Source organism: Eleginops maclovinus, chromosome 18 (assembly GCF_036324505.1).
Source record: "Eleginops maclovinus isolate JMC-PN-2008 ecotype Puerto Natales chromosome 18, JC_Emac_rtc_rv5, whole genome shotgun sequence".
Lineage (NCBI taxonomy): Eukaryota > Metazoa > Chordata > Actinopteri > Perciformes > Eleginopidae > Eleginops > Eleginops maclovinus.
The window spans coordinates 22160727-22184945 of NC_086366.1; the positions used below are offsets into that span (position 1 = coordinate 22160727).

General features: G+C 39.3%; 1 long non-coding RNA gene across 5 annotated transcripts in view; it reads right to left on the minus strand.

Moving 5' to 3' along the window:
• Positions 1-24219, minus strand: part of LOC134880631 (uncharacterized) — an 89438-nt gene that overhangs the window by 33736 nt on the left and 31483 nt on the right. For 2 of the 5 annotated variants that reach the window (XR_010167946.1, XR_010167947.1), the window contains 2 exons: positions 17526-17582; positions 2924-3157 (listed from right to left, as the gene is read on the minus strand). This is a non-coding gene — a long non-coding RNA (uncharacterized LOC134880631). Of the gene's footprint in view, positions 1-2923; positions 3158-8287; positions 8326-17525; positions 17583-24219 lie in introns of all 5 variants that reach the window. The other 3 variants (XR_010167952.1, XR_010167945.1, XR_010167948.1) reach the window with 2 other exon arrangements.

Genomic DNA, 24219 nt, shown 5'->3' on the forward strand with positions numbered 1-24219 from the left:
GGGATTCTTAAGACAGCTGCATTACACTTCTGGCAGATCGCATGCTTAATGTGGTCATTAATCCTTGAGCTGCAGTTGGAAATAACAATACAGAATAAATTGAGATATGTTATAGTTGGAGTGCCATGAATCAATTGATTCACATCTGTCAAACTGAACATGTGTAATGTCAAACATTTTAAATGTGTGCTAGCAGTAATACGAGTTCTTCCCTGTCCAATACGTATTTTAATTAGTACAGACTGGTGTGTGCCTGTACTGAGCATACGAAACCAGCATTATAGTTTTAGTCAATGCAGAAACACATATTTGGGATACAGCTGAAGTGAAACCAGAACTTTGTGAAGTGAGAAAACATCAAAAATCACAATGAAATAAAAACTTCAAATCCACCCTGCGGACATACCCTTAATAAACAATATGTCATGAGGCTCACTCGATGTCTACATAAGTACAGTTGATGTAAAACAATTATCTGAAACAAATTAAAGTGGCTTCATCTTTTAAGCCATGGCTTTGATGAGGGCACGGATGTGAAGAACAGAGTATACATTTTTGTGAAAAGCAGAGGTACAGCAGGACAATAACAATAATTGAAAAAGTAAAATAATCAGTCACTTTCTCTATAAATCCATTTTTTATGAGATAGGCGCATTTTTGGCCCCTCTTTTTAATCATATTTAAATCAGATTTATTCTTTGGATTCCCCAATGGGTGAGCCGCGCTCATATAACTCCCTGCCACACAATTAATTTTATTATTTATTTAAAATTGTTTAGTTATGCCCAAGCGATCAACAGGAAACTTTATTTGAAATGGGATGAGTAAATATACTGCATACAGTTAGCTGTAACAGGATGGACTGTTTATATCTGGAGGGCTCTTGAGGAAATCAAACTGTGTTTAGATTATCGGACATTTCGACTGCTGCAGGTTATTTAATAAATAAACAGCTGCGGCTCTGGGATTTAGATTCTGCGATGTGTTTGGTTCAACATCATTTGAGTAGTCTGGTCAAGCATTTAACATATTATTATAACCCTCATCTTGAGAGTCTGCTATGACACACTAGAATGTACTATTTGTGTTAAAGTGTTGAGTCTTACCTGAACACTACCAGGCAGACAGTCTAACACAACAACACTGTACTAACTAAATTATAATTATAAATCTGAATATGACTTTTTGTAAAAAAAAGGGATGTGATTTGGTACAGGCGCGAACATGTACCTTATATATGTAATTGTTTGTACAATATATATGAGAGTTCCAGTGCCTAATTAATGTCATTTTTCTTCATACCAAGAATAAAAATCTGATGTTTAAAGACACAATGTGTAAAACTTCTATGATATTAAAGTGTCTACAAAACATTCTTTAGGTCAAACGTTATAAATTTCAGCTATCAGTACAAATTTGGGGGATTTTAGCCTTTGCCGACCATTTACTTGCACAAAAACCTATACAACACTAAGGAGAGGAAAACCCCCCGAAAAACATAATAGGGAACCTTGACCTGTCTGTGTCTGTACTGAGAATCAAAGAAACAAGTACATTAGTAGTAAATGCAGGAACAGTTAAGAGATATTTGGGAGAGAGTTGAACTTCTTTACTTCTTTCAGAAGTAAAAAAAACACAAAATAACAAACTAAAGTTCCAGCCTGGGGACATACCCTGAATGAAGAGAAGGTCATGCGGCACACTCCATGTCAAGATAAAATCGGTAGTTGTAAAAAATGTATTTGAAACTAATCTAAGTGACTACAAAATATTCTGGTGAAATATGTTCCTAGATCATCTGGATCATTTAGTGCATTAAAAAAAATGAAATTACATACATATTAACCAAAAATGCAGCTTATTACCATCAGGATTGCAAAATTAAGTTAGGCTGCAATGTCTAATAGCACAATTCTTCAAAGAAAACATAAATGAACTTGCAGTTTATCTTATCTGCCAATAATTAAGATTGTTCTGGTTTAAACGTGTTCTAAATTGCTGGCAATCAGTCTGGGCTTTTTGGAATATTGGTGGAAGGCGCTTTTGAACTGTCAACATTTATCAAGCCATCAAGAAAAGTATGCAAGAACATTTTTGTAATTTAGCAAGAAGTTGTAAGCTAAACAAAACACCGAGATGGATGTGAATTGATTTATGAAAAAGATAGAAATGTTGTAAGTGTTGTTACAACAAAAAAGTGCCTTTATCCTTAGCAATATTCACATGCTAATAAATTATATTTATTGCCAAAGAAAATACATGACAGTAATGTTGCCTGGCTGGCACACGATGTATGTACCCTGAGTGCATGGAGAAATGAAAATGTAGCTCAATGAAAACATAATTGGTTTTAATCCTATTATGAACATGGGGTAGGGGTGAAGTTCAGCCTCTTGTGGCTGGAATGAGTATTACAGCAACAACACAAATTCATCTCAATTACTTTTTGCCTGTTTTCACAGATGATAACAAAAAGTTACTTAATATTTGATTTTGCCAGCAATTTTTTACGGAAGCTTTTTTGAGATGGGGACAATGAAGGGATGGTTTTTTAAAGGACTTTTCCTTTATTTAAGGATCTGACCATTTTTTGTATCCATCTCCTAAAAATATTATCTTGACAAATCTTTTTTCTTCCACTCATTCTTAAGTCAAAACACAGGTTTAAAAAAGTTTGGAAAAAGTAAAAGAAAAGAAAAAATAAAGGTTTACCGGATTTGTATTTCACCTTGATGCCTCTCAGGGCTTCCATACCTATTAACCCAAGCCTTACGCAGTTATTTTCGGATAGTTCACCATAACTGTTTTATGTTTTTGTTGGGCAATGTTGGTTTATAAAATGTTAAATGCCTCTAATAAATGACGGTAGCACAGTGACACAGCCTATGTTACTGCAATGCTGACTACTTATTATAAGACTCACATGGCTTAATGGTTAGTGGGCCAGGACCTATTGTTGTTATTGCAACTGACTCGGGGTCACGGCGTGTTGAAGGCCACTGGGCCTGTCTGCTGGTCGGTTGGGACAACCGAGAATTGGCCTCAGAGCTTTGGGAGTGGCCGGACCCAGATGGTCGTCCTATACAGCCCAAGGACTCAATACCTTTCTTTCCCCCCATACAGACCAGATGGAGACCATTACAGTGGCCTGAAAGACCTGAGAGAGTGAGAGAGAGACAGAGAGAGAGAAAGGGAGATGGTGGAGAGAGAGAGAGAGAGAGAGAATTTAAAAATTTTTAAACAGACCTTTATTTCTAGTTAGTTTCAATTACATTAGTTTTTCTGTTGTTAAAAACTACAACAAAACAAATTCATACAGAAGCCCCAAAACAGAAAAAAATAAAATAAAAAAAAAGTTTAAAAATTCAGAACCAGAGAGTTCTCTCTGACTGAACACAGCACATCCTACACACCCCAAATGTTCACAAACGTTTCAGTCCTTTTGGTAAGTTTGTAAAAACCAAACTCCACCCTGAGCCGAGCTACCAGCAGCCCGCTCAGCATCAGAGCTGCGTCCTCTGAGCCCTCTCCCCTCACACAGTTTTTCCTCGTTTTCCAAATAGATAGTTTGGCCAGTCCTGAAATGAAACTGATTAGTGTGTGTGTACATATTTTTTCTTTGCGGAGTAGGGTGGACCATAAATAAACAGACAAAAAGAAAGAAGTTCTCCCAAGCCCTGAAACCATGACTGTAGTTGACGGAAAAGTCTCACCAGCCTGGGACACTGAACAAACAAATGATGTAAAGTTTCTGTTTGTGAGCAGAAAGAACAACCCTCCCCTGTGTCAGGACTGAAGTGCACCAGATACCTGTTCGTAGCTATGGCCCCATGTACTATCCTCCACTGGAGGTCACCGGTCCGTTTGTTAACGGGGGGTTTGTACAGGGACCGCCAGCAGCCCCTCGGGGACGATCCCCCGCCAAAAAACTCTGTCCACCTCGACTCCTTCACCTATGCCAGGGAGCGTAAGTTTGAAACCTTCACACTAATTTCATAGGCTGCTTTTTTCCCAAAGTCTCAAGGTCTCCTACCACTGGAGTTTTTAGGGACAGCAGAGAGAGAGAGAGAGAGAGAGAGAGAGAGAGAGAGAGAGAGAGAGAGAGAGAGAGAGGGAGAGAGAGAGTCGGGGTAGGTGGTGGCGGGGGTGTCTCGCCTTTCCAAAATCTCTAATTACCACAATTGTTGAAATCTTTTCAGGCTGCTTTTTTTTCTTGCTTTTCTGTTACAAAAAGCTCCCTCCAAATACGCAATGCAATGCAAGCCCTCCTGAGATTCCTATAAGAGACCAGACTGTTTCACACAAGACAGAAAGACGGAGAGAAAAAGAGAAATGCAGAGGAGCGAGGAAGAAAAAAGCACATTAAAGATATGCAAATGCAACTGTCTGGGGTGAGGAGCATTAACCAGCGTTAGTAGGATAGCTGCCTCTATTTTTAGTGTTTGCATGAGTGTGTGACTGTCTCTCTCTGCCGAGGTGTGTGATGACTTTCTTAAGCCCGGGCTTTCATGTTCTGGTGAGACAGTCTGGGGCGTCGAGATATGTCGGCAGAAATATTCCGCCTAATTGAGACACTTCACAAATGAAGCTGTCGAGTCGGGCTTCAAACAGAATACACAAAAGCAGTTGAAAGAGAATTTCTAGGACAGCAGTGGGAAGGAATTTCTTTTTTTCCCTTCTCTTTATAAACAAGTACAGTGCGTTAAATGATTACATGTGGGTTTCAGGTCAATCATCTGAGATGCCGTGGATGAAAACAAAAAGTCTACGGAGAGTCGAGGGGTGTCAAAAATGCAAGCCCTGCCAGTCACTTCTTCAGGTCAAATGAAAGAAGAGGGAGGAATTTAAATAATTGACTTAGTAATGTAAGGCCAATTTCAAGTCATGAATGCTGTCAGATGATGTAACGCAGCGTCTGGCAGCCACGTTGGCCTTTTTAATGCCATATTTCTATTGTATGGTATGGTAGGGCTTTACTCAAATCCTTTTTCGTTTTCCATAATCAATGTGTCGGTTAAAATAGTTGACCCAAGAACGAAATATCTCCCACTGTTGTTCAAATAAAAAAAATAAAAAAAGTCTAAAAACCCCTGATTTTGGTATCATTAATGATGCTGCAGGAAGTGTGCTTACAGGACTTTGTTAGGCAGATGAGCATGTGATGTATTAAGTTGTACATAAACATATAGTGAGTTGAATAAAGTTGATTGGGCTATTATGCATTTAGTTTTCCTGCAAGGTGTGGAGAAATTTGGAGAAGTAAGAAAGTATCTTCCTCATCGCCATTACCAAAAATTGTTGTCCTGTTTCTTTGAAATGCATTGGAATCAGTGAGCAGTGCTACACTGCTGCAAGGCATTATCACTTCATGATTGAAATGCATTGCTAATGCATTGCAGCAGTGGAACACTGCTCACTGATTTCAAAGAAAACTTTTTTCCCTGATAGCGAATAGCTGGAACAGAGATCTGGGCTACTGTGATGAAGATGCATAGCTGTTTGGAAAGTGAAACAGTCAAACAATATGTGATTCTTTGCTCTCAAACTTTCATCAGGAACCCTAATACTTTACTGTGTTTGTCAGTGCAGTCTTTGTTTAGACAAGAAGAGGCGAGCCCTGAGAACAGCAGGCTACTGAGGGCCTGCCGCAGAGCGTGATACCTTTGGCTGCGGACAGCATATGGCACCGGGAACTAGATACAACACAAACAAACACAGGACACAGGGATGGGCAGTTGCAGATGATGGGATTACATAGGCTATATACTGTATGTGTGTGTGTGTGTGTGTGTGTGTGTGTGTGTGTGTGTGTGTATTGTTCCTGCTGAATGATTGTAGGTGTATGTGTGCGTACCGTACAGTATGTGTTTGCGACCCTAAACCTAACCCTAACCCTAGTTTTCAGCACCAAATGTCAGTGTTTTGACATTGTTGAAAAGTTGAATGTAAAGTGCTTCGAACACCAGACAATGTGCACTGTTGTTGTAGCAGGTTAGAAAACCATTCCTATAAAAATGACCTTTATTCTGAAAATCAAGCGATTAAGGCTGTTCAGTGTTTATTGGCTTGGTTATTTCTTACCAAATGTAACGCTGGAACTTTTTAGCTAACATGGTCTATGACGAAAAGGCATTGGACATTTACTATTGGAAGTCTTTAGAACTATGAGTGCTTTTATTATTGCATCCATTTGTCCATTCATTCAGAATAAAATCTTAAAAATATGACAACAACACAGCTGCTTTAAGTTGACATTAACTGTCGCTAAATCAAGTCCAAGTAAAAGATATTATGTTCTCGGCTTGTTGGTTTAGTCATTTGTTTGTGTGTCTGTGAGCAGGATTACAGAAAATATGAATACTTAAAAGAAACTTTGTGGAAGACTAAAGCATGGGCCAAGGAAAAACCCATTAAATTCTGTGATGTTGGAATAATCTAAACAATTAGTTCCCAAAAATGAATGGGAACCCAAGTCAACAACAAGTTGGATACAGCTATCAATGAGTTGTTTAAACCCTCGGAGCAATTGAATACTACATTTTGGAAGAACAACTAAACAAATCAGGCGATGGGACCATTCAAGGACATGTGAATGCACCATTGGCCTTGGTGGATGTATGCGGTCTCCAAGTGCAATTCAAGCAACTGATGTTTTTCTTTGTCGTTCAAGAGACTTTTAGTAAACATTTGATCTGTCAGCTCGTAACAGTACTTTCTTGTTGCATCTTTGACTATTGGATTCTAATGGAAAATGTTGCCTTCACGACAACACTGCCGTAGCTGTTTTAAGGAGCTGTCAGGAGAAGGATTAGCATTAGCTGTAGCGGGAGTCTGGTGGATCATAGCCAGAGGAGAGAAAGTTGAGTGGGGTCTGACAAGAAGCAGGAGGCCCAAAGTCAGAGAGGCCTGGGGCGAGAGCTGCACTCCAGTGGGACACACACTGAACTCTTCTGATAAACAATGAGTGAGGAAAAAAAACACACATGTGGGCAACACACATGAGCATACATGAAAATACATGCAACACACATTGTGTTTATGGAGGAGACGTTAAAGCCACGGGCCAGTTGTACAAAAGGATGCTTTGTTCTGTTGCCGCAACACACACATACACACAAAAATATATGCGCACACACTCCAACAAACATGAGTGCTCCTTGCATACCAAAAAAAGAGTCTGCAGGTTGAAGGCTGTCAGGGACTGTTGAAAGTATATAAGTTGCATCTATCTCATACATCTGTGTTGTCTCAGTGGAGTGCAGCTACACTGCATATCATCCTGTACATGCATCTAGTGTTACATGTTGGTGTCAAGAGAGTGTAAGTGCTTGCTGCATGTGTGTCGGGTCACTTTACAGCAGGTTCTCCCTGAAAGCAAGGATCAACTGCTAGGAGAGAAATCTCTCATGCCGCCCTACATTTCTGAAAAACACTCCACTTTCATGCCTATGATCAAACATAGAGATATCACAGACATATGCAGGAATAGTTTCTATATGTGTATGTATTTATACTGTACACCGAGCATATCGTTGAAGAACAGAATTATAACTCACTTGGCAAAAAGCAGTGCATTTTATTTTGTGTGAGTTGGACTGCAAAGACATCTTCCAAATTGCCAAGGTGAATGGTTTCTGAGCACTTAAAAATTGATTTAAACCTTATTTAATTGGGATACTTTAAATAGGTTTGAATAAATAAGCTACAATTGAAGTCAATGTTTGCTTTAACATTGAGTTTGTTAGTTACATTTTCATAATGAAAGAAAATACAATAGGGCTTAAATCTTGGGGTCTGGAACCAGGATAAAACAGATCAGTTTCTGTGAACAGATTCTGATTCAAATTAGGATTAGGAAATCCATTGATGCTATGACAATATAATGGTATGAGATTCAATATCCTCTTAGATTTTGGATATCGTAATATGGCATAAATGTTGTCTTAGTCAACATGTCAAAAAGCATCAACGGTAAGCCTAACAATATTTTCCCAGTGTCAACTCTGAGGTTATTCATAAAAGATATTGGGATATTTAATATTCTCCACAATGCAGGGTATATATTGAATATTCAGCCTCAAAAACCTCGAACCTACTCGAACCTAAGGACCAATGGCATTGGTTCGGTTGGTTGACCCAAAAGAGCCTTATTGCAATCACATTGGATTAAAGTCAAGCCTAGAAAGTTGACCTAATGATTTGCATTTAAGACCTCCAAACATGATTGATTGCCTTGTTATCAAGGTATCTCAAAAATGTTTGATTGTTTAAATCACATTTGTCTTACCTCCAAAGCTTGAAAGGGTTCACGAATAGATCTGAGTCCTACAAGGGAAAACAGAAAGGACTGTGGATGTTAATGATGAAAAAACATCTGTCCGTACAATCATAATATGCTAGAGCTCTTCTGATGTTAGATAAAGACATTGACAATATTGTACTTTCTTAAACGGGTTTAGCATTCATTTATATAAAGAACCTGGAAACAGCTGGTTTTTTTCAGATGGAAAAGCTTTTACAAATTCCAAACCAGTTACACAAACCATTATACTCAATCTGAAGTTTTAACAGTCAGTGAGTTCGTTAAACCCCTCCTCTGAACAGCGAGTGTCCAATCTAATCCAAGTAACCCAGCTTTGGATCCGTCCACATGCTGGAAAAGGGACTGTCTGATGGATGTTCAGCCTTTAAAGAGTCTTGAGGTTGGTGGCTTTTTTAGCTCTTTCAAAACCAAAAACACAAGAACAAAGAGTGGGTTTTTCTTCTCTAACACAATGTCAGCTGCCACCGTAAGCATAGTAACTCTGCTTTGCTTCAAAGGCAGCGAGAACATCATTAAGAATGTAAATAGAGGGTTAGGGTTAGGGCTTTGGATAACGGTACAATAAAGTGTAAGTGTTATATATCCCGATAAGGAATGCTATGTGTGCTATCAAAAGTTTAGCAGGGGTGTGGATTTGAGTCACAGGACTTATTAGATGAGGTTTAGCCATGATCTGAAAAAATCAAAAAAGACAACTCGAAAAATAATTAGGACTTGGACGTGAGACGATTGACTTGAAAATACTTTATACCTTCCCCAAAGTAAAAAGATCAAATTATTTCAAGTGTGTCACGTATCAATACATTTTCCATTATTTCGTGAATCAACCAAAGTTAAGGCTGTTAATTCCCAGCAAATGGACATTTAATTTCTGAGATCCACTTAGCGAATCAATCCAACAGCATTCAATCAAGTTGCAGGAGAGGACCAAAAAGAAATAACATTTACAAATATAATTTCTTAATTTTACTTGAGAGTTGATTTCAAGGATTTGAGACATTCTTGGGACTTTTAAAACAAAGATATGGTGCCATCTCTGGAGATGACGCTAAAGTTAGCGGCTCGTTTCCTGAGATAGCTTTATGTTTGCCATCAGCATCAGTTAATCCTTAAAGCCCTTTCCTTTGTAACATTCAAAGCAAAAATCTACAGTTGTAAAATATCTGAGAAATATCAAAGTACATGTCAGCAAAGCAGCCAAACAAAATTAAGCTAGAATGTAGGAAGAGTCAGATCTTATTGGTGCATTTGTCCGTGTTGTACTACTAGGACTAACTAATGTATCTGTACAAAGAAATGCAAGATGGAAATCTTGATGAAATGAAAACCTGCTTTTGGCTATCTTTTCTAACTTCAAGGACCTGTTATTTCCAAAATAACAGGAAAAAGTTAAAGTCTGTTTCTTGATTGAAGAAAAGTTAAATCTGATAGTTACTAATACATTTAATAGGCATATTTAACTTGAATTGTAGATGTTCATAGCTGACAAATAAAACAGACTGTATTATTTTATGAAATACTAATAAGTGAAAACAGGTATTATCTTTAAATAGCTTCTACAAACCATGGAAGACAAAGCTTTTTTTAGACCTCTATTGTATATTGAAGAAGTCATCTAAAACTCAATACACAGTGCCTGATTGTCATTTAAAAAAGTTACTAAATCTAAAGAGAATCAGGCTTTTTATGTAGAACTTGCATATAACGCGCTGCCTCACAGATTTCTCCTTTTCTGTCAAGAACACATTTTGGCATAAAATATTACATCTATGGATGGTTTACAGTGACAGACTACTGATAATATATGATGTTTATGTGGAGCTTCAAACCACTAGATCACTATTCAAAGTGTATAAGCATTATTAAAACATCAGAGACACAAATCCCTGTTGGTGTATCAAAATAGCTCAAGCAGCGCTGTGAGCTATTACTAATAATATAGATGGGATAATACATCTGAGAATGGAGATACTGACAATCAAAAATGGACCATTTGGAACAAGAGTGTGAGCTAACACTCTTCTGTCTGACTGTCTCGCCTGATTCTTTTGCTGAAGCCCCGCCCTGCTCACACACACAATCTCTTTTTCCTCCTCAAATAAAAACCCAAAACAGCAAAGAGAATGCATGTGTGCATGCACATTTCATGAATTGTCTTCATTTATACAAAAAAATGAAAATCTGTGCACACACATGCGCACACTCTCTGGCTCTGGGCAGCCGTTCTCAGTTTGTAATTACCTTATTTGACACTCAGTCGATGGAATTTGCTTGCATGCATTGGCACCCGCCCACACAAACACACAAGCAACAAACCCATATGCATCAAACCACAGTGCACAAACACATTAACACACACCAGCTCTGCATCCGCCCTAACCAGCGGGCTGCAGTGTCTGGTATCTAAGAAAAATGGTGAAGGTCAGACAGACCGAGGCAGGACATTAAAATGAAACAGCTCCATCTAATTATTATTGGATAATTGTCATTGCCTTGCGGATTAATACTCACTCTGCTTAAAGTGGACCAGCATGCATAATGTGTTTTAATGCCATAAAATCACTTGTCATATTAACATTGTTTGTGTATATGGATCAAACGATAATGATGTACATTCATTAGTGAGCTATACAGTTTTGTAAGGGTTAGGGCGCTCTTTTGAACTTTGGCGAGCCAGACTAGTTTCCTCCGGCTTATGCTAAGTTAAGAAAATTGCCCGTTGGTTCTAACTCCAAAACAGGCTTGAGCGCGGGATCATTCCTTTCATGTAACCTTAGTTTCCCACCAGAAGTGAAGCAAAGCACTTCATTATGTCCAGTGGTGGGGGAATAACTCAAGATATTTTACTGAAGTAACAGTAATAAAACGAAAGTGAAGAAATACTCTGTTACAAGCGAACGTCTGGCATTCAAAATGTTACCCAAGTAAAAGTGTAAAAGTATTAGCGCCAAAGAATACTTAACGTACCATTACAAAAAGTACTTAATATGTAGAACAGTCATTTTCCAACCAATATTTATTGTAATTAATAATCCATTAATGTATACACAATCTTGATTTTGCAGCTGGTAAGGTGGAGGTCACTTTAAAGGTGTTCTATACTGACAGGTATCTTATTTCATCATTATAATCCCTCATTACTCAGTTCATTTCATTGAACAAATATGAAATTTGAACACATTTCAAAGAATTCAAAAACAAAAGAAATAGGAAAGTTACGAGTAACTAATCTTGTCAATAAATGAAGTGAGAAAAAGGTTCAATATTTTCTATCTAATTATTGTTGATTAGAATTATGAAATAGCATGACATGGAAATACTCAAGTTAAGTACAAGTACCTCAAAAATGTACTTTAGTACAGTACCTGATTAAATGTTCTTAGGGTTAGCAGTCTAACAAAGTTAGCGACTAGTTGGTAAACATAGCGAAGCATTAAGACGCTAAAGAGCCAGAAGATTTTCTCAGGGGTTGGTGGAGACCAAAATCAGAGCAAAAATGGAGTAAATATTGAACTTACCAGGTGATGAAAAAACACAAACATAACCAGTCAATAACCAACATTTTCATAACTAAATGACTCTACTTCATACGGCATCAAATAGTTTAGAAGCAAATCAATCCATGTTTTGGGGATCTCATTGATACTTTTACTGCACTAAAGCAATACAATCACTGTTCAAGCTCTCCACAAAAACTATGTCTCCTCTGCTCGAGCTCATCAGCACAGAATCCACTTTCCTGCACAGTTCGGCATGAAAAGTTTGCTTCTTAACTTCTCGAGTTATTAGATTTGACTAGCTCATTTTTCATCTTGACAGCTTCATTAAAGCACCCTGAAAAAGCTCAAAATATTTGTGTGTGTGCGTCGGTATGTGTGTGATTACAAATCCAGTCTCCTCGCCAATTTCCCTCAAGTCTGCTCATCCCTGTCGCTATTTCAAAAGCAGTCTTTTTTTCCATCTCTCTCTTTCAATTTCTCACTCCTACACAGCCATTGTCCCTCTCTCTTCCGTCATCCATCTCACCATGCTTCATTACCCTTAATTTTTCCTATAATTTTCTCGCATTTCTACCCCCTCCTTACTTTACCCTCCATCTTATCACTCTTTCTTCTCCATGATACTTTCTCTGTCTTTTTTTCACCAGAAAGAAAGAAAAAAAAACACTTGTCTGCTGGCTGCCGGTTTGTCTCCAGCCTCTCCAAACCTTTCCCTACTCGGGTATTGGCTGGCTGGGGTCTCTGCTGTATTGCTATTGGCTGGTTTCAGCAGGTGAGGCAAAGCTGTGCCACTTAATCAATGCCCTGCAGTGGGGGGAAGCAAGAGCCAGACAGTGCAGCAGCAGCAGCAGCAGCAGCAGCAGCAGCAGCAGCAGCAGCAGCAGCAGCAGCAGCCGTCAGCATTGGCAGCTCTCCATGAAGCTGAGCATGGGGATGGCATGACCTTCAGACAGCTGGGGAACAGCAGGAGGAGACACACGTACACACACATACGTACACAAATACAAGCCGTGCATATTTTCCCTGGAAATTCCATTTTTTTCCCCCCCAGCATATCCGCAGGCCACGCCCAGAACTCCACCTTTCCTCTGCAGAGGCGAACGATCAACTTCTTGTGTGAGCGTGGCATGTAGGCATGGCAGTACTTTCTGAAGGTCAACAAGAGGCTCAGATAACACATAAACACACCGACAGACAGAGGCTGCCAGAATGCATCAACAGAACTGCTCTACACTCCATTTAAAAAGGGAAAAATAAACAAAAGAAACGTGAGAATATTATGATTTCTTTTTTCTTCTAATAAAACATTGATAGAAAAATCATTTAATGAAGCTGTTGTGTTTTGTTCATAGTATTCTTTTGTTTACAGCTTACATATTTAGTTAATGTTTCAACAAGTAGTAAGTCTGCCCAGTCTGCTCTGATTGGTTACCTGGCCGGCTGAGTTGTGATTGGTCTACCACTTTGATCACATACAATGTGTTGGAGCACTATTTTATTCACATTGCAAAAAAATATATGTTCTTGTAAAATTACGGAAACTGCCAACAAAGCTGCTGATGAAAGATTTTCGGGTTCGTTTTTGGGTAGTAGTAGTAGTAGTAGAGATGTTGGGCAAACATACTGCATCAAATTGAAGAGACAGGTGCATGCCAATGGTCTAAAACAACAGGAAGTTAGTTATTGTGTTTTGGAGCTGCAGTAGTGGATGTGGAAACAGCTTGTGTTTATAAATTAAGGAAACCATTTGCATCCCATTACCAGAATTGGTGTCATAATTAGATTTTTTTATTTTATTAAATAGCTCATTCAAAACTGAACTGTGTTTTCTGACTCTCTGTGACTTGCACTTATATCATTATCTCTGATGTCCATCTGCTGAGAAATTACAGAAAAAAAGACAATCCTTATAACTCCGGGAACAAGAAGTGCCTATAGCAAATGTGGCAAATTATTGTTGCCAATTTGTGTGCAAGTGTAAAAAAACAGGGCTCAGTTTGTAGCCCACAGATGGCAGACTAAATACATGGCAATGTTACGCTTCCTGTTTACATTCCAAAAAGGCCCCAAAGGCTGAAATTTAGGGGAAACTACAGTTACAAAATTCAAATATGATTATCTCCCAAATTGGAGTAAGAAAATGTATTATAATAAGACTAACAAAATGCAATAACACTTGCTGTGTTCGTGACGGAGCAGTGTACTTTATTTTGCAAGGGGGGGAACTTACAGTGATGTACTTGAAACCCTTCAATTAGATGAAAAATATTGAGTTTAAAATAACAGAATGGACCGATCTAATGCTGTTCATGCATGTTTTAGTTAGTTAGAGACAATGAAATATAATTATGATCATCATAAATATGTCTAACGCTACAGTCAATGACTTCAATGACTTCAAATGTCTGTTCTTAACCAATTTTAAGTCCTTCAAAATGATTCCTTCCACATTCACTTTACCCTATGTCATTTTACTTTGAAGGTCGATGAAAGGTATGAAATAGAATTCCTAAAGAATTTAGAAAAGACGAAAGCACATTTACATTATGGCTACGTAACTGCAACAGCGTATTTTATTGACGTGTATCGCTTTGTTGCTACCTAAAGGAATTGTGGGATGCCTTTCCGTCCTTTTCTTCGAAAAAAGGTGGTCCAGTATACCCTATGCTAAAGGAGATACGAAATAAAGCACTGAAGCACCTTTTCTTGGCATTTAGAGAACTCCACCTGCTCTTATCATGGCTGTCACTTGTACTTTCTTGGGCAAGATTCTTAATCCCAAGTGTGTGAATGTTAGCAATCAAAGTTAGCTTCCTTGAACAGGTGGTCTGCCTCTGTTTGAATGTGGAAATTATGACTTGTATATGTAAAGCGCTTTGAGGAGTTGTAGAGACTGGAAAAAGCACTATCCTTGTTCAATACCAAAGATATCTCTTGTGCCCTTGAGGTGTATTTAACAGATGTCACATGTGTCGCGTATATAGTTGAGGCCTGAAAGTTAGTTTTCCCTTTCATGTATTGTATTATATAGGTTTGTGTGCATTTAAATGGTCTTCAAAGGCTAAAATCCCCAAGTGTGATGACATCTTTAAGGGGCTGACCAATCACAACAGAGCCGGCCAGCTAACCAGGCATAGCAGACTGGACTCTGGTTCCAGACAGCAGCACAGCCAGTATGAGAAGATTAACCCACGTTTGGAACATTAAAACAATGTCAACATGACAGAGTAGAGCCACAACATAAAAATAAGAAGCTGAACATTTGAATTAAAAACAGCTGCCTCTTGCAAATGAAAACATTAGATCAGTGGGAGGGAACCAAGTTAGTAAGTTGAGCTGAAACTCACTTTTAAACTAAGCAAAGCTAAAGAAGGCGGCAGATTCATCAAAATATTATGATATCTTTCTGCACGTTCATCCCAAGAAACAAACCTCTTGTTATCATAGTTTGATACTATTTGTTAGGAAAATATTAAGTTCAGGTTAAATATTTTCATTGAGAAAAAGTAGCTATGGATGGATGCGGATATTCCATCCCTCATTTTAACATACCTTTGCAGCTTTTCAATGTGGCAGCCAATATATCAACATCTATTCATCAAGTGTTTGCTGGGTGTCAGCCATTTCGCAGCAGGAATTGGCATGCAATCCCAGATCCTTTCATACTTTTTCATTCAGCAAAGATAAAAATACACCCTTATACTGTAACTCCTTTTCACTCCTTCTCCCTCCCAGCCTCCCCGCCTTGCTCCTCCTGTCTCAAACACTTCTCTCACATCTTGTCCTCCTCCCTAACCCCTGACCTCTTTCTCCTCTCCCCTCTTGTGAGCCCCATGCAGAGATGGCAGGCCCCCCACGTCGCGGGCCTATGAACCGGCCTGGTTTGCTGTAATGAAGCCTCTCCTTATGTCCGTGCAGCTGCTGCAGTGTTGAATAGGGAGGACAAATGTAGGATTCTCAATATCCGCGTCATTGTTTCACTGCCACTCTCTGCTGTCAGGTGTGGTGGACAGCCACTCTATGGGAATCGCTCCCATAGAGTTTTGTGTCTATTTTATTTCAAAATGTTGATATTGATATTGTTCTGTTACTGTACTTTTAATTTTCTGGCATTACTATTTCTTTATATCCTAATGTAAGATTGCAAATTGTGTTATTTCTCATTGAAAAAGTTTTTGGGTGCAGTTTGATGTAAAATGGCGACAAAGCTAGTCTCTGTTCATTTTATTGATAATGTGTGCTATGCTTCTGGTCACTAGGAGTTTACGTTAAAGTTAATACTTCAACAAGCTGACGGTTGGTGACCTTTTTAATCTTAAACGTCAACAAGCGCTCCAGTCCCAGTTATGTTTATCACTCTTTAGTGTCCCCAAATTCCAGAGTGGGTTGAGTTTTTGCAGCGTTTTGTATTTGTAGTGCTTCATTTGTGTTTTTAATAAACTAAAAGTTTGTTTTCTAAATGCTTCACATGTGTTGTCAAGGTAAATGTGTTTCTTATTCTGATGTGTTTTGGAACGTTTGTGTTTTTATGATGCAGCGCGTTTCTCCTAACTGAAGTGTTTTGGGCCGTTGAAGCGCATTTGCACCTGTCGGCCACCGTAGCTATGGGTCACTTTGTTAATGGGTTAAAACCAATACGTTTGGGATAAATGAACAATATATGTGAGTGGTTAAAATGATTAATTTAACCATATCGAAGGCAGTAAATATATATTTGGATGGTATGCTATTATATAGAAGTGTAATATCAGACTCATGCTTGATTTGGGCGATAGCTACTGTGTCATACTTTATTAAAATTATCTTCTAACTGTTTGTTCTCAAGAATTTCTTGCAGTAAAATTATTGTTTTCCTCATTTTTTCCATAGTAACAGCATTCTGATCAATAGCATTTTAGAATGAAAAAATAGTACAAAGAATAACAAAGCCAAACGACACAATTCTGCACTCTGAGTTATTGATCTTCCTAATTGTACTTAACTGAATAATCCAATAATTCATTTGATTTATGAATCTGGTGATTATAGTCAGTGATAAACGAGGTGAGACTGTGATTGTATTTAGACTGCTTTCAGGATTTCTTTACAAAAAAGAAAAGGGAAATGATGCCGATGTACTTATGTTAGCTTTCCTCCAACTAGCAAGAGTCTTGGAGATTATTTTACAACAACAACAACAACAAATACTGTGTGTATTTGTATCTCTGTGTACATTATGTGTCCAAAGGTACATGGGGCAGCAGTCAGCTGCTGCAGGGTCTGTCAGTCAGCTGCTGTATTTATAGGGTGATGACCGTGCAATGCTAACAGCTGCATCCCACACAACGCGGGATGGAGAGGACACAGGAGTACATGTTTAACACTTGTCTCTTTAGTTATAGCAGTGTTAAAATGACTGTAAAACCTGTCAATTTTGTATGTCAGCACAAGGTTTCAAATCACCTCTATGCACTAAGAATGCAGAGGAAGCAGAGGTGAATTATGAGACGAGTCCACTTGTCCAAGGCGATAAAGTGTTGTGCAAATATAAGATAAAAAAAAAGAAATGTTGAACTGATTTGCCTGTATGGCTTTTCATTGTGCAATATATTTCCCTGCCATATACAATTAATTGCAAATGAGCTTTGGCATGGGCATGCTAGTCCTACACATTTGCTTTCATCTGCTTGAGTATACAAAGTTTAAAACACCTCAGTACTTACAAATCACGGCCAGGTTTCATCCGTAGTAGGAGTTTCCAATCGGTTTTCTGGCCGCTCCTTAGGAGAAGAAGAGATAAGCCAGGTTAATATCTATCTAGCTAGAGACACTTAGCCAACTGGGAGGCTGGTAAATATCAAACTCTCCAACTTCATCCATTTCAGTTGAACCATTGCAATTTTCCTACATTGGATAATGTGAAAAACATTTCTGTCAGTCTGACCTGCATGAGTAAAAAAGACAAAAGGTGGTGATTTCTTCCTTTCTCTTTTCCTTGCAGATGTGCATGCTTCAAATTACAGTGGTGATTGGTCTACTGGTAAAACCATGATGGAATACTTAACCTTTAACACAGGCGCAGCTAATTGGAGATTGAAGATTGAGTCTGAGATTCTTATCCAATTTAATTTGTTGGCAAATTCAGCGAAAACCTTTTCATGTTAAGTGGATGTCTGTTCTTTTTAGTGCCTAAAACAAATGTGTTGCTCATCTGCAAGCCTGAATACAAACAGACAAGAGGATTGTTACGACCTCCTGTATGGGGCTGGAATAAAATAAAAGTATGGGAGAGGAAGATGAATCAGCACCATTCCATATATTGATGTATTGAGTGGTGCAGTGATGACCTGCTGTTGTTGGCCAACATTCAAGTTAGCATAACGGGCAACATTTCCCCCCAAGCCAATTGGGTTTTTCCATTGGCTTTTGGCATATTGCAGAAGATAAGATCTGTGGTAAACATTGTTCAGCACCATAACCTACCGGGGCGGTCCGTAGGGACTTGGCTTGGGAACCGGAAGGTCACTGATTCAAGTCCCCGAAAGACCAAGAGCTACTAAGATGTCCATGAGCAAGGAGAAGCTCCCTGTGCATTGACATATGGCAGCCCACTGCTCCTAACACTAGGATGGGTCAAATGCAGAATGTACATTTCCCCTTTGTGGGCAGTTGAGGGTTCCTTCTTCTCTCTAATCTCCACATAATAACGCCACTTTTATGTTTGTTGAAGTGTAAATGTATTAGCTAGCTAGTGTTGAATCTGTCAATAGACCTTACGCTAAGCTAAAGGCGGACTGGTGTTTGGCGTGATGGTTGATAGTAGTGTCATTTAGCCACGTTTTCAGCAAACCGTGTTTCTATGACACAGAAGCTTTCGGACAGACCTTATTTCAAGTATCTTACCAAAAACCTTCAAAGACCAGAAGAGTTAAATAGCTAACTCATTTCTGTGTTTAGGACTTATTCCTGCACCACTCTATTAAGGCACCCTTCAGCAGTGTTCGGACAGCTCCTACAGAGATGATATGTATGTATGTGTGTGTGTGTGTGTGTGTGTGTGTGTGTGTGTGTGTGTGTGTGTGTGTGTGTGTGTGTGTGTGTGTGTGTGTGTGTGTGTTATTGAAGCATGATGCTGGAAAATAGCAGGGCACTTTTCACTGCATTAATAAAGCAAATATTCTCAGGGTCACAGGCCGGCCAACCCTGAGTGGAAATGCCCTTCTTAGAGCAGAGTAACTTTGTGTGCAGAGGGTTGATAATTCATTGCGTCATGGTTATGGGTAATTGATTTCTAGTTATAGGCTGCTCCTCTGTGCAGAATTCCAAAATGAGTACGGAGCCTTATGTACAATTTACAATGTGTACAAGCGTCTTAATGAGGCTGATTACAACCGTGTTGCTACTGCTGCCGATGATGACTGCAAAACAAAGACAAAGGAAGCAAAAAGGAGAAAAAAATAAGAAACGTCTGTTCAGGATTTTAGTCAGATCCCGTCGCCACGCAGGCCTTTAAAACATGATACATCCCTTGGCACACGCTCAGACTACTTTGCTTAGACGCCGCACGGTCAAAAGTCGGCGTTGAGGCATTTTATAAGGTTGGCAGAAACAGAGACACAAAGAGACAGCGAGGGGGACGGGATCAGACCGAGTTTGAACTCAGCTGTGATGTAACTGTGGACGATGGCTGTGCCGCAGTCAATTTGGGAGGCGTTATCCTCAAACGGCCTCGAATCCCTCCTCCCTTCCCCCGCTCCTTTTTCTGTCTCCCGCCGCTTCCCCTTCTCCTCACGCTTGTGCCATTTATCTCCTCTGCACCCTATCTCTCTTTTTGCTACAAAAATCTCCAGCTACCCTGTTATACCTTCATGCAGACTCTAATATTATCCTCCCCTCCCCACCCTCTCCTCTCTTGCTGTCATGTCTCACTGCCTCTGCCCTCTTCCTGCTCCAGCATCCCTCACCTCCCCTCCTCTCCTCTCCCCCGCTCCTCTCCTCCCAGGCTACAGCACTAACCTACACACACGCACTTAAAGCATAATATCTCCTGCTAAATTGCCTTCAATAGGACTCTGGCGGGCTGAAATGCGTTAGCAGGTAGCAAAGCGTCCACCCCCACAGTAAAGCGGCCTGTTGGATAACCTTACTGCTTTTAATAACAGTATATCCCCCAGACGTATTTAGCTCTACTATATGTTTATGGCCCCCTCCACACATCTCAACCTCTCGCTGCACCACTCTCTTCACCGCCCGCCTTTCAAGATTCCGCCTTCTTTGTTTGTTTTCTGGCTACCTTTTTACCTTCGACGTCTCCCTGATTCAGGTTTTTACTGATGACAACATCGCTCATGCAGAAAACCACACATTTAAACTGATAAAATGTCAACCCTATAATCATTTTAGATGTTGTGCAACATGCTTTCCCATATGTGTGTGTGTGTGTGTGTGTGTGTGTGTGTGTGTGTGTGTGTGTGTGTGTGTGTGTGTGTGATGTGCACGTCTGTGGCCATCCCTCTCTCCTCTCTCCTCTCCCTGTCTGATGAAGGGTGGGGTAATCTGCACCGGTTGCCATGACACCAGACAGCCGTGCTTTGGCGGAGGAACGCAGCTTCCTCTCTGCTCTATTTCCCCGCAGCCCTCTGCTCAGGAGTGTGTGTGTGTGTGTGTGTACATCTTGTGTCTATGAATCTGGGAGAATAATATAACATGCACATTTTTCCTCTTCTGCTGCAAGGGTCTGAAGGACAGGCGGTGTCATATAGTGTACAGATTGTGAAAGAGGCGACATTTTTTATATTGGGTTTACATAAAATTTGATTTTGTGACACTTTACATTTTATTTAATATTCCATTTACTGCACTACTACGTATATAATATCCTGCTTAATATTTAGTTAACTTCAATAGTGTTTACTTGTCTGACAGTTTATAGATTATTTATTTTCATAGTCAACTGTATATATTTATATATATATATTTATATATATATATAAAATACCGGTTTGTATTACCTATTCGAGATGTTCATACTTTAGGATTGCTTATTTTAAATTTCAAATCTTTATTGTATTTTCTATTATGTGCAATGACTTGTACTGTGTATGCTGCTGCAGCACAAACATTTCCCAGTCTGGGATTAATAAAGTAATTCTTATCTTAACTTATTAGAACGGATGGAGGTGGAGAGAGCATATTTACCATCTTCATGTTAAACTGAGGGGAAATAAAGCAAACCACACCTGTATTGAGGCAAATAAAAGATTGATACGGTTGGTATTTGAGATTAATCAGATAAATCCAATTTAATATCCTCTTAAAAAGGGAGGACGTGTAGAACTTAATTCGTTTGTCAGCGAGTGGGGACAACCCTAAACCCAGCCAAGGACTCCTGGACGTTTTTTCTGCAACACAACTCTTATTTTACGAACCAGGTTGTTTCCCCTCCAGGCTGTTTTTCATTTTTATTCCCCGTCACTGTTGAGACAACTTGTTGTGAAATCCAAACTGTCGGGGGCAGCCGGGACAACCTTCAGACAACACGCAGCCCCATGGATCACCTCATATGGAGAAAGTTAGAGGTACTTTTTCAGGGTTTTCCTTTTCCTATACTGTGTTATGTTTGTGTACATGTAAATGGTCTGCAAAGGCAAAAATCTTGAAAAGTTTCCCTACCACACACCCACCCCCTGTCTGAAACACCACCAGGAAGTGTGCCATACATTTCAGCAATTTTTTGTAGAAGCCCAACAGTGGTGCTACAACTTCGGTGTCAGTCCGTGACGTCAGTGGGCCAAAAATACTTTTTCCCGATTGACTTCCACAGGGAAAGACACGACTGTAACTCAGGGTATATTTCTTTCAAAGCTAAATCAACTACCCTGTCTGAAAACTTTTATAGTCCCTTATCCAAATCATTAGGTTCTAAAAGAGAGTAAAATGCACTAAGAGCTGAATCCAGAATTATTGTATCTATCCATTTACTTGACTGAGCCGAGACCATCCATGACTCTTTGGACTGTAGGCAGGGCTTCCACAAAACGACAGGGCACTCTCTCCATGGGCCCAGATATGGGTACTTTTGCTCGAGTCACACCATTTTGGCTTCATGCACAACTGAGCAACTTTTCATAGGAATAAACTGGGTTGCACCTCCAATGCTGTATCCAGTTCTATTTACACATCCATAGATAGGACTCCTTTGTTTACTTCTGTAACACAGTGACATCACTATGTAACACTCACGCTTCAAGTGGCTAGTGCTCCAACACATTGTACGTGACAGGCTAAGGGGCGGGACATCTTTAACTGGTTGACTAATCACGACAGAGCCGGCCAGCTAACCAATCAGAGCAGACTGGGCCTTGGTTTCAGAAAGAGGGTGAAAAGGTGCTGTAGGACAGGCAGTATGAGAAAAACAAAGAGCTTTTTGAACATTAAAGCATGGAGACAGTAGAGACACTAAATACAAGTATGAACCAGAAAATACGCGTAATAGGGCCCCTTTAAAGTCATCCGTATACGATATTTTTTCCCCCCCTTGTTACACTCTACAAACATTAGCCTCCATAGATAAATTACTGCAGCTAAAGCCATCAAGTCTAAAACATATTGTTATGCTTCACAAGTTCTCTATATCTCTCCTGATTTCACTTGCATTTAATACAGGAGATTTCATTCCTGCAGCAAATGGCTTTTCCCAGACCTGATGCAATTACTTTTCTCGGTCTCAGAAGGCAATCACAGTGTTTAGAACCACTCTCCTCGCAGCTCTTGGAATCCTAATAAAAGTGTCCATGCCAGCTCCTATCCATCTATCTATCTCCAGACTCCAGCCTGGATGAATAATTTAGCAGGCTATGTTTCCAGCCATCTGCTTCCCTCGATCTCTCTCCCGCTTGCTTGCTCACTCTGCTTGCTCTCCCTCCATCATTCTTCTTTTCCCTTTCTCAGTTAAGTCTGCTAAATTTCTTAATGATTGCATGTGAAATCTCCAATTGGAAAACATGCACTTTCTTGCCTTCATATAGGGGTTTGTAATGTGAGAATATTTGAAAAGCCATATGTTTTACTACACTAATGACTTGTATTTACAGCTGCTAAACTGATGCTGGACATGCTGATCCCTAAAGCCATTATGCGGTTAATAAAAACCAGAGGAAGAATATACATCCTAAACCATTAACTGTGATCAACACATGCAACACTGCCTGTCAGAGCCCAGCAGAGGTCAGCCAAGTTCCTCTTCCCTGTCGACGCAACGAGTAAACGACCACATGTTCCCCCCACCAGCATTGTTTCCTTTAAATCTGTGCAACAATTACACCAGCAGGGGTAATTGACCATGTGTTCATGCCGGCTCATAAATGATGAGGAGAAATAGTAAACGATAGCGTAGCAACATAAGGATGAAATCAGGGAAGAAATGGAGGGAGAAAAGATATGGAGTTAAGCGGTAAAGTTAAGGGGAAGAAGATCAGGAAAGAAAGAAGTCAGGCTGATGATGCAGATGATGACTTTGAAGTTTTGTTATTTAAAAATACAACACAAATATATCTGCTGTTGTTTTCTTGTATGAAGTACAAACATTTGATGTGTCATGTGATCAATAGTTGACTATTGGTACCAAGTTTACCAGACCATACCATCATCGTCCTTTAAAAATATATATATTTAAAATCCATCCATCCATCAGATCTCCAATTTTCAATGAAAAGTAATGATATTGGGCTTTATAACTGCAACGTGATGGATGGATGGAGGTATGGATGGTCGGAGGGGGGGTTGATTGATTGATTATCCATTTAGCACCGACACAACAATCAGTTAACGTTACCCAGAACCCACCGGTACGACTCAAGACACGGGGTTGTTATGAAACGGGTTGTGTAAGTGTCACATGAACATCCTTTTTTTAAGCATCTCACAAAACAAAACTTGAAACTTACCTTTTTTAATAACCATGTTCTTAAGAGAGAAGATGGATCATTTCTGCTGAGGAAATCTCTTTTTATATGTTATAGCACTTTTATGTTCTGCTCTTCTTTGTTTGAGTTTAGTGGACTCAAACTCAGTAGTACTTAAGTACTGCAAAATTTGGGAGTAATTATACTTAATTTGATTGTTTCAAAGCTAAGCTTTGCTCTCCTAAATGTGTGTTAACATTTAATTTAGAAAGATAACCAAAAACATGTACAGGGTTTATTAAATCATGTACTGGCAAAGGGATAAAAACTAACAAACAGCAGGATATATAAAGTCATGTACAGTATTTAAAAGTAGGTACTATGTCTACCTTCTACAATAAAATACTGCTTATGTGCAATACTTCAATATGACAGAGGTAATTCTGTTATGAATTCTTTAACGTTTAACTACATCGCTCAGGTTAGCTGGCAGCCTGACAAACACACAGAGAGA